General features: G+C 35.5%; 1 protein-coding gene across 1 annotated transcript in view; it reads left to right on the forward strand.

The window, feature by feature from the left end:
• Nucleotides 1-14,527, forward strand: part of MDGA2 (MAM domain containing glycosylphosphatidylinositol anchor 2) — an 845,496-nt gene that overhangs the window by 147,770 nt on the left and 683,199 nt on the right. The window lies entirely within an intron of this gene.

Here is a 14,527-nt window from a genome sequence, read left to right on the forward strand (position 1 = left end):
GAGATCACAACATGAGCCAAAACCAAGAGTCAGATGCTGAACTGGCTATGCTACCCAGGTACCTTGAGATGTTTTTTCTTTATACCAAAATATTCCAGTTTTCTGGGTAGGAAGTAATATTCTGTAAGATCGTAAATAGGGGATTAATGAACTCATAAAATAGGTTATTAGGCATTTTGTAATTTTTATGCATCCAAATTTAAGTTATTCTTCATGATATTTGAATAATATGATGCTACTCAGTGGCTTTATATATAAATGTGTGAGGTAACTGAAGGTCATGTGTCTATGTACTACTTGAGTTCACTGAGCTGATTGCATGGAAAAATTTAAATTAGAATTCATTATCTCTGTCTGTCTGTAATGGTCTAATTTTATACTGAATCATCTAACATAATATTTTGCATGTGATACCAGTTTAACATATATGTGATTTTTTAATTTTCTCTCTGACTTGTACGTTACTTTTTAAAAATGAAGTTAAGCAAAGTTAATATTTTTGGAAGTTATAACTTAGCTTCTAAATATTTTACTGTAAATATTCTGCTTTCTTCTCCCTTTTTGTATTCTTGGGATAAGTGTACACATAGTGGCACCCTAACATCTGTGCATTAACTTTTGCTGAAGGATATATTTTGACATCATAATTTCCCTCAGAGTTCTAGGGTGTTTTAAGCTTGACTTGTCTCGATTTTAGTCATTGAAAGACTCCCACTTGCAGTCAGAGCTAAACTGTAAAAGTCAGGTGTAAGCATTTTTGGCAAGCATGATTTTTTTCCCCCATGTATTTGTGAAAAAAATTCAGTTTAAGATGCCTTTTATCTGACTGTCATTTTCCGTCTAAAAGGAGGATAAATAGTCATATGTGAGGACATTTGTTGATGTTTGTAAACTATTTGTTAATATCACAACTACTCTGAGTTTCAATCTTCAATTCCTTCTGATTCAACTTCTGATTGTTTGTCTGATAGATGCATTGCATTAGACAATTATTTTAGTAAATAAAATGTTCAATTTTTGTTCTTATGTGTAAGAATATGTTTTCTAATAACTTTCTATTTTTGCTCTTGATTTAGGAACATTCCGGTTGCATGTGGTAGGAAACAACGCAAATTGGCTTAAATAATAACAAATGATTTTGACTTATGTACCCACAAAATAAGTGATTTTATGGACTTTGACTCAGTTTGATTTAAATGTTCTCAGTGTCATCCAGATTTTGGCTTTGTTTCCCGCAATTCGCTAGCTGTGCACACCCTGTATTTTGGCGTAATACCCAGGTCAGCTTCCCACATGGTGGAACAGAGGGTCAGACTTTATAACTTCACACGATGAAGTTCAGAGAAATCTCCCCTGAAAAAGAGAGAGGGAAATTGCTTTTCTCGGAGCCCCAGCAAATGCCTCCTTTATGGCTCATTGGCTTAATAACTATTTCTGAACCAAAGTTTATAGCTCAGAGTATAGCATTTACTACCTGGTTTAAGCAGTGTGGCCTCCTGAACCTGTGACTTCAATGGCTGGAGATAAGGTCAAGGGGAGTTGCCAGTGGAAAGTCTGGGGTTGTTGGTAAGAGAAATGGGGATTAGATATTGAGGAGGTGACCAACCCAGTTGTCTTCTACAGGTTTATGTACAATACTCCTTGTGAAAAGTAATCATTAATGTGCTAATGGTTTTACAGAGGGAGGATAGGCTTCCAGTAAAGGTTTTATTAAGAATTAGCGAATACATAGGGACGGCTGGGTGGCTCAGTCCTTAAGCATCTTGGGTTCAGGTCATGATCCCAGGTCCTGGGATTGAGTCCCACATTGGGCTCCTGCTTGGCGGGAAACCTGCTTCTCCCTTTCCCACTACTCCTGATTGTATTCCCTCTCTCATTGTCTTTCTCTCTCTCTCTCTGTCAAATAAATAAATAAAAATCTTTAAAAAAAAAAAAAAAAGAAGTAAGAATACTTGAATGGAGGCATACTATGGATATAAGTATCCTGTACAGAATAGTCTCATTTCCAATAAACTATGCATAAATGCAGTCAGTGCATAAGAAAATGTCCTTAGTCTTTTGAATTGGGGTTGATGATTGAACTATACTTATTTTCTATTGACTCTAGCAATAAAGGGTCTTTATCTGGATTTCAGAGAATTCTCTTTAAGTTCCTAACAGTGAAATTCAGGTGTCCTCCACTTAGCAATTGATTGTGGTAACAAAATATATTTTGTTATAAATATATTTATATTTTTAATTTATATTTTATATTTTTATATATGTATATTTTACTCTACTCCTTGTAGTGAGCATGTGGTTATTGATTCTGTACTATTTTCAGATGTGAAGACTGAGGTTCAGAAAACTTAGTGAATTTGCCCAGGGTCACAGAGCTATTCAGTTGCAGAAACAGTATTTATACCTATGCAGTCTGTACTCTGAATCAGCTGCTTGACTGTCCTTCAAACTTGGTGCACTTTTCTCCTTAAAAAAAAAAAAAAATGTGGTACTTGATGATTCATATTTCCAGACTTGCCTGTGATGCTTATTTATTTCTTCATTGTGCTGAAGCATGCTGTTCTAAGACTTGAAATTAAACCCCCCCCCAAACAGAAGACTCTCCTACTTATCTTAATCATTTATTGATATTTGGCACCTAATTACTGACTACCCATTCTATTTTTGGTGCATCTGTGTGGATTACAAGAGAGTTAGAAAGCCATGCCCTGCTGACCTCTGGGCGGATGAAAGCAGCAGATACTTCATTTTCCTGCTTTCTGTCTGCTGAAGGGCCCTCATGTGAAGCTGCCCACCCTCCCCCGATCCAATGTGAATTTTATATCGTGATGTGTTCAGGCTGTTCACAAGTGATCCTTGTTAGTGGTAACCAACTTGAGAATCCAGCAGTACTGCTGGAAGTTACTGTGATGATGCTGGTGGTTCCCTCCTCAATAGCATTCCTGTGGCATTACTTTTCTGTAAAACCAACTACCAAGCCCTGCAACCCAGGTCTAATTCTTTAGATTTCTACACAAGTCTGTGAGCCACCCTAAATTCCTTTTCTTCCTAAGCTCTTCATCATTACTTTCTTTCTTTTTTTTTTTTTAAAGATTTTATTTGTTCATTTGAGAGAGAGAGAGAGAGAACAAGCAGGGGGAGAGGCAGAGGGAGAGGGAGAAGCAGACTCCCTGGAGAGCCAAGAGCCTGAAAAGGGGCCCGATCCCAGGACCTGGAGATCATGACCTGAGCCAAAGGCAGACGCCCAACCATCTGAGCCACCCAAGTGCCCCTTATCATTACTTTCAAACTCTGACTGGCAGGACCATGTTTTGTACTCCCTGTTCTTTAACTAACCTGTTCATGCAAGAAACTTCTAGAAGTAAATACAAAATGAGTGCATTTACCTTTGCATCTATGAAGAGACAAAGTATAGTCAGTCTGTATCTCAGAGATAACCAGACTTAGGTTATATCTAGAACATTTCATCAGAGGAGATGGGATGAAGCCACTGGTTTCCTGGGGCATCAGAATTACTTGAGAGGTGAGAAAAAAGGAAGAACTTGGGGAGAATTTTTCACACTGTTTTGAGTCCTTGTAATCTCTAGCTTGGCCTGATAAAAGGTTTATCTTAAAGTTGCGGAGAAATAAATGGAGAGGAGGGATGAAATAAGGAGAGGGAGACGAAGAATCTTTCATTGAGACTATTATTCATAGATGATCATTCAATCCTAAGGGAGAATTTACCTTATGCAGGTGAAATTAAGTACCAACTATATGAAATGTGCTGCAAGGCAGGGGATAGAATGCAGGATACTTAGGATAGAATTTCAAGATATTGTTTAATTCCCAGTACTGGTGTTAATAGGTTTGTGATTTTTTGGGAACATCTCATGAGTTTCCACTGTTGTCATTTACACCACAAAGATCAAGACATCCATAGCTTCCTTCTTCTCTAATCATCCTGGAAAACTCAGAAGGAACATAGAATTCCAGAATTTAGTTTTAGCTTGGAAGGGTTTTTTGATCAAATTTTGCTTGCTTTCTAAACCCACTAGAAGCTCACAAATGAAGGCTGCCTTGCACACATCACCTTCCTCAGGAATCTGGCGACATTCCCCATCTGTCTTTTAGACTTTGAGGGAAGAGGCATGTTAAAAGGATGGGTGCGAATGTGTCAGGTGGAGTTTCTTACCCTGTAGGTAGTAATGATAGCAAGTACCCTTCCACATTTCTGAAAAACAAAATAAAGTGAAAACTTCATAAAAGTCTGCTAAGCTGCCCCAGCTGAAGTCAGAACTCCTTATTAATTGTGCTGTTGGTTGCTTTGTTGTCAGTGTCATTGGATTTTACATGGTATTTTAGCCCAATAGGCTGTTTCTATAAAATCAACAAATTTGTTGAGCATTTGCTATATTTCAGATATTACATATTATCTCAGTATATTCCAATAGCATCCAGGTACTTAAAGAGGAAAAAACCTAATAAATGTATGTTGAATTGATTTGTGAGTTTCTGACTGTTTTAATTTGGACAAATCATACAATATTAATTTTTAAAGCATTAGAAACAGAGGTCAGTTAATTCATAACTGAGGACATAGGGAATGCTAACTTAATGTACTTTTTAGTCCTTTGAATTGAAAACATTCTGCAACTATCACTCATGTACGGTTATTAGCCTTAGGGACAATACATATTAGAGCATACATGCTAGGGAATGTTTACATTGTAATTGGTTCTATTACTGATGAAATGCTCATTTACCCATTAATATATTATAGACCCCTAAATTATCACTCTGTTTCTCTTTGTGGTTAGAAAAGTGATCACTAAAAATACTAAGTAGGAAAGAACATACTATTTCAACATTTTTTATATCAGGAGCCATAAAACAAAAAGATTAATTTATCCCATGAGATTATTATAATAGTTGTTTTAGAATATTTCCTTTCTTGAAAGCTCCATTAGGACATAAACTATACTATTACTGTTTTGTTCACTGCTGTATTGGGCGTATAGAAAGTTCTCTAAAAATATCTGAAGAATTCGGGAGGCTGGTTCTCTTACATAATTTGTTGAATTTCCTACTTTCAGTTAGCTAGCACAATCTCTCATCACAGATTTTACTTCAGTAGCACAGCTGTCTACGATACACTATTTTTGTACAATTCTTACAGTGTATTAGATTTGTTTGAAAGATATGTGTATACTAAAGACACTGAATGAATGGATACAACAGGACAAGATAATACAATTCTAACCAAAGTGTATGACATAAATTATGTAACAACTAAGTTTTGTAATATATAATATTATTAAAATTTTCTTTGTGATGACATTTGGCTAATTTTTTATGCCGTTGTATAGAAACAAAGCAGAGTTTCAAAGGTCAGCTCTGAACTGTGATGAGCTTCAGAAAAGAAGGTATGATAACGTGGGATGTTTTCTCCCCATTCGTTCATTCAACTCAAAGATGGCGACACCCTCACAGTAAGAGAAAGCCATGGATTTTGAGTGGCTGTACAGGGAGTCTGCTGTATAAGAGACTGACATCAATAATTTCAACATTATGCTGTCATCTCTTAAGAAAATCATTGAACTGTGGATTTAAATTAGCATTTCACAGTTGAAGTACTGTTAACTATGGACCTTGGCATAGACTACGATAGATTTATGATGTCGATAGAATAAGGCATCTCTTCATAAGTCATTCAAATCTTTGGCACTTGAAAGGTTGATACCATTTCAGTAAGTAAAGTGGATAATTTGATTTATGATTTTGTAGTCCTCTAATTTTGGGATCTCTTTGAATCTTTATGAGCAATTTTGAACTATAGCTGGATTGAGATCTTATTAAATGTTTATATCCAGTGAATTACTATTATACCAAAATTTTTAGTGATGTTTCTAATGTAGAAAATTAGGAGAAAAGTTTTTCAAGAAATAAATCTGCAAATCTGCCATTTTTTTTCCAAGCCAAGACATAATTCAGTTTTGATTTATTGTTGGAAGTCAGAGTCAGACACAAACAGTAAATATTTTACACTTTAATACTTTTATTTGTCTAAGTATGTTACACAAACTTAAAAAGGAAATATTAAAGCAATTGATATGCTGTGTTCACTGGACAGTTTTTAGTAGTTCCCACGGTGTCCCATGAAACAGTAATGCATACCAATTCTGTTCTTGGCCAGGATTTTACTAAGCTCAGGTTTTATTATTTGTGGGTTTTTGTCCTCATGTACTCAAGATGGCTAGAACAGTTTGGAGTATGTAGGCTTTTCCATTGCTCTCTCTCTCTTCTGTGTTTGCCATATTCAACAGTTATAAATTTTAAAAAAATCGTGGAAACATTTTTATTTTCAGGAAAGTCTATATCATATTAGGTCTGTTGAAACAAGAAAGGGCAAATGAAAACAAAACCAAAACTCTCCTACATGTTAACTGTTTGCACATCAAATAAATAATAAATATTTAAAATATTTAAATATTGTGGTGCTTGGGTGGCTCAGTGGGTTAAGCCTCTGCCTTCAGCTCAGGTCATGATCTCAGGGTCCTGGGCTATCTGCTCAGCGGGGAACCTGCTTCCCCCTATCTCTCTGCCTACTTGTGATCTCTCTCTCTCTGTAAATAAATAAATAAAAACTTAAAATATAATAAATAACAAATAAATAAAATCTTTAAAAATAAAATTAAACAAATATTTAATAGATTTAATTTTAATAGATGATCTCTGTATTATAAATTGTTACATTTTTCCGTAGACATATTTGATACTCATTTTATGGTATAGCCTTTCAAAATTTAGCTTCCTTTTCACCAGTAATGAGATTTCCATTGGGCCCCAGTTACAAGTTGGCTTCATTTGTTTTAACTCATTTTAACATGATTTGTTTACAAACAGCTTTCTGCCTGTTCAGTACTATTCCACAGTTTGGAAATATACTAACAAGTAAAACAGAGTCCTCGATTTCATGGAGTTAACATGTATAGGTAGATTGGTAGACACAAATCAAACCAATAAAAGTAAGAAAACTGTAGTTGATGGTGATATCTGCCATAAAGATACTAAGATGGGACAACAGAGTAGAGAGTGACAACTTGTATGGGCAGTCAGCTTTAGCTAAGACTGTTTGTGCCAAGAAGATAACATCTGAGCTGAGATCCAAACTAAGGGAACAAAGCCCTCACATTCACAGGCAGGAATTCGTTGGAGAATACAAGGGACAGAAGGAAGGCATATTTGATGGAAGGTAAAATGTGATGAGGTCAGAAAGGCAGGAGCCAGATAATGTAAAGACTTACGGACAACCACAAGGAGTTTGGAGTTTACTGCAATAACAATGGGGAGTCATTGGAGGGCTTCCCGTTTGTCCTTACACTTGGATGACATCAGTCTTCAGTTCCAAAAAGAAAAGTGGGTGGGAGGAATAACTAAAGAAAACAAGATTATTTGAGGCGGTGCTGATTATGTCAGATTTTTAAAAGAGACAGTGAGGTAGAAAATAAATAAAATTATCTTGGAACACTGAAAAAATAAAAATAAAGAAAAATAAAGAAAATTGCATAGAACTCTTAAGCTAATATCAGAAAGGCTTCTGAAGAACAAAATAAGTTGAGGCTTATAAAATTATTATCAAAAAGGGCTTCTTTTTTTTAAAAAAAGATTTTATTTATTTATTAAAGAGAGAGAGAGTGAGGCAGCAAACGCACAAAAGCTGGGAGAGCAGGAGGCAGAGGGTGAACCAGACTCCCCACTGAGCAGGGAGCCCAATGTGGGACTCCATCCCAGGACCCTGAGATCATGACCTGAGCTGAAGGCAGATGTTTAACCATTTGAGCCACCCAGATGCTCCCCCAAAGGACTTATTTTGAGTCTTATTTAGAGCAACAAGTAAACAAGGAGAACTCTGCCTCTTCTGTCTTTTTCACTATTTGCCTCTCTTCCATATTTCATTGCCTCCCCACTTTTGAAATATAGGAACTCTCCAAACCTCCCTCTTCTGTGCAATACACTGCTTCCTTTGATCTGATCCACTCTAATGGATCATAACTATGCTTATAATCCCCAAACTGATATCTTTAACTTGTTCTCTTTAGTTCCAGGGAAAGTATTCCAGGGGTTTTATTGGATATATCCACAGTCAACCCCACCCTATCCTACAAAGCTGCTTCTAGCATTCTGTTCTCTGTGGTACATGTATATTTAAACACATTATGTAACAAAATGACTTTTGAAAAAAATGACAATATGGAGAAATAATATGTGGATGACAAAATACATTAGGATAATTTCATAAGTAGCTTGAATGGCTGTAATGAGATCTTATGAATGAACATACATCATCCCAGAGGGAGGTCTTCTGTACCATTCTAATGGGTTTAATTTTCAATTTTGTTGTTTACAATTCTTGTTTATTATTTTTAAAGGACGATTGCTAGCATCTTGGTAAAATCTGCAGATAAAGCAATAACGAATAATCTGCGTACAAGATTGGGAGGCACCTATTTTTCTCAATAGTTTGGAGCCATAAGAATGAGTCAACGAAGGTAAAATTGAATAAGAATTAATATAAAGTGTTTTTCCTTTGCTAAAAATTTAATTTTACATATACAAAGAACAGCATATTTTTTAAACCTAATAATTTAAAATGAGTAATTTTCTTGTGTTATTTGTTGTTATACAGGAAAAGCTTTAAGGGTAGCAAAAGATTGTACTGGTTTTAGCATAACGCTTTGATCATAATAGATAAAGTAATGGTTCCTAACTATTCTCCACTGATCAAACTCTCTTTTAATTTTGTAGCCCCTTCTAGGGGTCTTCAGAATAGATCCATGCTCCGAAATGAATGATCATTTATCAATCATTTATCAATATCATCTATCACTTTATCATTTATCAATATCAATTATCAGTATCATTTACCTTTACTAAACATTATGTGTTTAGTCTGAAAAGCAGACTTACTGGAGATATAATTGTAGTCATGTTGAAAAAGAATGAACTTTCAATAGGGAACCTTCTTTAGAGGATTGAAATGATCACACTACTCTATCAGGAAGACTTCCTAACAAATAGAGCCATTCAAAACTATGATTCTTTTTCACTGATGTCAGGAAGTACCTGGTGATGTTTAGGCAGAGACAAATCCTTATCAAGGATTCAAGCATGAGGGTGAGTTGGACAACATTAGATTTCCAGTCACTGTTTCAATGACCATTTCAGTTCTGATTCTGTGTTGGGATGGAGTAAAGAGCAACCTAGGCAATAAACTTTAAGCCAAAATTTAATTTCATCAGTCACCGACATAGTCTTGGCAGCCACAAAATTTTTGTATGAATTATTTAGGCAGTTCTGACAATAAAGATAAGACCTATGTGAGTATTATCTGGAAAGAATCCTTTAGGTATAAAGAACACCGAGAGAATAATGCATTACCTTTATCACTAGGGAGAAGTTGAAATCACTATTCAGCACCTTTCCTCTACTGTCTGATAATCTATAGCTAACATGTTACAGCTACTTGAAAGGAACTTAAAGTGAGAGATTTATCAGCTGCTTTTTAGTTAGGATCAGACATGGATAAGTGAAATCCTGTCTTCTTCCTTATTCAGATCTGGCCTGGTTTGAATGTTGTTTACATTTGGTTTTATACTGAGCTTATTTTCTAAACTTATTTCTAGGCAAAGAGTTTCTAAACTGACTTTTCAGTCCTACTTTCTTGCAAGTTCCTCTTCTGATTTTTTAACTCACTATTGAATTTTTTTCATGAGCTATATTAGTAATTCCCTCTTCTAAGTCCTTTTCTGTATTTTATGTTGCCTAGTTTGAAAGTAACCTAGTCTCTGTTACCTCCTAGGCTAAAATTACAGCTAGATTAATCATCTGTTGTAATTGCAATTCTGAATTCTCTAGTTTCCCACTCTCTTCCCTCTTATACACTCTCCTTTGTGATATTAACTGATTTGATCTTGTAATCTGTCCTTACTTCACCTCATTAAATGCACACCTGCCAACCAGTGTTTGTCAAATTATAATGGAATACTTGGAAGCACATGTGATAGCACATGGTAGGGGCATTAACTGCTTTGTTAAGAATTAACTGCTTTGTTATTTCTTCTTCCTCTGTCTACTACAGACTGTAGGGAAAGAAGGTCTGAATAGCCTGCCATCCAAGGCCACAACATGAAGTCTGGATGTTAGAGGTCTAGCCTGGCTCTGCTCCAGGAAATCATCTAGGGATCTTGACTGTACTCTTCCCTTGGCTCCATATTTTAGAGCATTTTTCTCACATGTGTTCCTGAACCTAATCAAATGCCAGAAACTTCCAGCCTATGGGAAACAGAAAGTGAGAGAAATAAAACTTAGGGCAAGAATTTCTTGTACATTTAAAGGAACAAAAAGGGGCACCTGGGTGGCTCAGTGGGTTAAAGCCTCTGCCTTCAGCTCAGGTCATGATCCCAGGTCCTGGGATTAAGCACCGCATCTGGCTCTCTGCTTGGACAGGAGCCTGCTTCCTCCTCTCTCTCTGCTTGCCTCTCTGCCTATTTGTGATCTCTCTCTGTCAAATGAATAAATAAAATCTTAAAGAAAAAAAATAAAGTAACAAAAAGGGGATTTGCACACATTTGTTTTTGTGTGCCATGACAACAAGTTGGTCACATGGCCACGTCCAGCTGCAAGTCAGGAAATACAGTTTTTAGATGAGTGGTCAAGGGAAAAATAGATTTTTGAGGAGACAGTTTGCTGTGTGCTATGTCCTTCATCATTTCTGTTTTCCATATTTCTTTTATTGTTTATTTTATGCATCAGCTCCAGTTCTATGCCTTTGGTCATTGTGGTCAGTCTACTTGAATGTGGTCTCTAACATCCCAGACTCCATTTGTCCAAGCACTTCAAACTGAGCGCCACTTTCCCCACAAAGAATATGGTGACCATTCCAGCCAATAGTAATTCATTGAACTGCTCTGGTTCTTTATCTGTACTTTCTCCCACTAAAACCTTCCACATTTTATTAGTTATTTATCGGCCTGTCTTACTTTTTCTATAAGCTTTTTGTTCAAAGATGATATATCCTTTGTCCTAGTAATAATTTTCTACCAACCACTGAAAAGAATGTGCTTTGTGTATCATTTCTGCTTAATATTCATTCAGTTGAATACATGAGTAAGATGACTATTTTTTTTAAAACTTGGGTTCAACAAAAGAAAAAAATAGTAAACAAGACACATAATGGAAATATACAGAGTAAGTAAAAGCTTTTCTTTTTTTTTTTTTAAAGATTTTATTTATTTATTTGACAGAGAGAAATCACAAGTAGATGGAGAGGCAGGCAGAGAGAGAGAGAGGGAAGCAGGCTCCCTGCTGAGGAGAGAGCCTGATGCGGGACTCGATCCCAGGACCTGAGATCATGACCTGAGCCGAAGGCAGCGGCTTAACCCACTGAGCCACCCAGGCGCCCAGTAAAAGCTTTTCTAGAGATTGGAAAGTGTTCTGTAAATAAATGACTCTGCATTCCAATTCCAATTATATTCAAACATTAATTTTGAATTAATGTCACAAAAGACTGTATATAAGTTGGAATTTGGAGTTTAGTTGAAATAAGGGAAGATTAGTCTGCATTTTACAAATAATGGCATAAAAAATCCCTAGCATTTTTTTTACTAGAATGGATTATAATAGCCTAGATTATTCACTTGAAGTTTATTTATTCATTCAACAAATAGTTATTGAGTGCTTGATGGTGGAACAGGCATTTTTCTAGGTGTGGAGATGTAGCATGAATAAGTCAGATGCCATCCTCAAATTCTCCTTCTCAGATTATAATATGATATAATATAATATGGGGGAGAATAGAGAAGATGAACATTGGAGATACATATATCTGTATTTTCCCACCTGTTATGAATATTATCAGAACCAGTGAGTGTAGCAGTTTCTTAGTTTATAATCCAGTACTCAAAAATGATTTCCATGTCCAAAGAATAATTTTGGGGACCATCTACTAAAAAGAAAATTTTCAGAATGAAATACTGAAAAAATGAAATCACTAAACCGGTTAAAGCACCAAAATCTTGAAAGAGTTGGTTTAGATTTTTTTTTTTTTTTTTAGAATGACTTAAGGGAGGTCCAGTGAGTTAAGAGATGTTCTTGGCCTCCCTTAACCTCAGATATATTGGTTTTAGTATAGAATAAACATTAAAGAGCATCATAAACTTGTCATGTACACTATAATATTAAAAATATCTTAGGTTTACACATTTTATGCATCTCTTCTTAGCAACAGGCCCTATAAAGCATGGGAAATCTAATTTCAATACAAAACCTAGAACTTAGTATTCACACACTGAACACAGGCTAACCACATTCTAAAAGAGAGTCATAGGTAAGTAATGCAAAAGAAAGTGGTAAACAGGGCATTCAATGTTTGTACCACTCAGACATATTCCAGAGAACAAGTATCAGTATTGGCAGCCAGAAAGGGACCAAAAAAAAAAAAAAAAAGGTGGGGGGAGCTGAGAACCTGGGATGAGTTTGAGATAGTAGAGTGTAGTGTAGTGGGAAAGTAGCGAATCAATTAATTTTATTAATCATATTCCTTATTTAAGACCGTTTATACAAAGTCACTTAAATGTGGCTTGTAGAAAATGGTATCTGAGGCATTTTTTTTCTCTTTGACCCTTTGGTTGTTCCTGAAACTAATTCTGAACATGGAAGTCACCTATCCACTATATTGATTATCAATAAAACTTTAAAACAGCTTTATATTTCATATATTTAAAAAAAGAGAATGATCTACCTCTTTTCAGTATAGCCTGTAACTGCAGTGGAGAATTGTCAGATCACTCAGTATTGCTTTGCAGATTTAAAAAAGGTTTTAAAAACCTTTACTTAAAAAAAGTTTTTTTTTAAAATAAAGGTATTTAAAATTTAGTTTCTATGAAGCATCCAGGTATGTTCTTCTTAAAATTACTTTTAATTAGGAAAATGTATTTTGTATTTAATATTTTGTGATGATTCATAAAATATCTAATTTTTTCATAATATGCATAATTATGCATAATATGCATAATTTTCAGAATGTGACTTGCTAAGGCCAGCTTAACAATATTATAAAAGGAATGGATTTGTCATCATAGAACTTAATGAATGGCATTTTTCTGGCTAGATTCTTCTAGCCAGAAGTTTCATGCTTTGATCCTATATGCATGAATCCAAATGGAGTTTGGGAAGGTAGCCTTAATTTCAGCTATATGTTCATGACCTAAGTACTGATTTTCTTTTTTCTTTTCTTTTCATTTCTTTTTTCTCTTATCTTCTCCCTTCCCTTCCCTTCCCTTCAGCTCCCTTCCCTTCCCCTCCCTTCCCTTCTCTTCCTTTCCCTTTTCTTCCCTTCTTTTTAAGCATTTCTTATGGATCTTTTAAGTCTCATCAAATGAAGCAATATAATATAATTAACCCTATGTACCCGTAACTCAGCTTCAATAATTAAGAAGAGTTTTCTACTTTTATTTCTTCTCCCAGCAGACATTTGCCATATATATATATATATATATATATATTATGTATATGTATACACATACATATATACATGCATACACACGTGTGTGTGTGTGTGTATATATATATATATATATATTTAGTTATTTTAGAGAGAGAGAAAGAGAGAATAGGGGAGGCTGAGGGAGAGGAGAGGGAGAGAATCCCAAGCAGATTCCCTGCTGAGTTCAGAGCCCAACTCAGGGCTCCATCTCAGGACCCTGAGACCATGACCTGAGCCTAAATCAAGAGTCGGATGTTTAACCAACTGAGCCACCCAGTTGTGCTCATGTTTGCCAGATTTTTAATAGAAATCTCACATATCACACCATTTCATGTGTAAATACTTGATAATGGATTTCTAATTAATAAGGAAATTTAAGTGGTATATTAGTTTAGTAGGGCTGCCATAACAAAAATACAACAAATTGGAGATGTAAACAATAGAAAGTTATTTTCTCACAGCTCCGGTTGCTTGAAGTCTGAACTCAAGATCTTCGCAGGCCATGTTCCTTCTGAAGGCATCAGGGAAGGAGCTGTTCTGCGCCTCTCTCCTGGCTTGCAGATGACCATCTTCCCCGGTGTCTTTTTGCATCATCTTATCTCTATGTGTGCCAGTCTCTGTGTCCCAAGTTTCCCCTTCATGACATCATTCTTATTGGATCAGGGCCCACCTTAATCATTTCATTTTAACTTGATTACTTTTGTGAAGACTCTCTCCAAATAAAATAATAGTCTGAGATATTGATGGGAGATTTGGAGTCCAACTTACCATTTTGGGAGGGGCACAATTCAACCATAATGAGGAGTAATCCATTTAACATGATTATTATACTAATAAAATCCTTAATAATGTCTAATACCCCAGTTCCTATTCAGGTTTCCTTGTTTAACTCTAAAGTAACTTTGTAGAATTATCTTGTTCAAATCAGGAGCCAAACATATATTCACACAGTACACTAATTTGTGATTTTTCTTTTTTTATTGTATAATGGGCTGTATTCAT

The sequence above is a fragment of the Neovison vison genome, chromosome 13, assembly GCF_020171115.1.
Source record: "Neovison vison isolate M4711 chromosome 13, ASM_NN_V1, whole genome shotgun sequence".
NCBI classification, from domain to species: Eukaryota; Metazoa; Chordata; class Mammalia; order Carnivora; family Mustelidae; genus Neogale; species Neogale vison.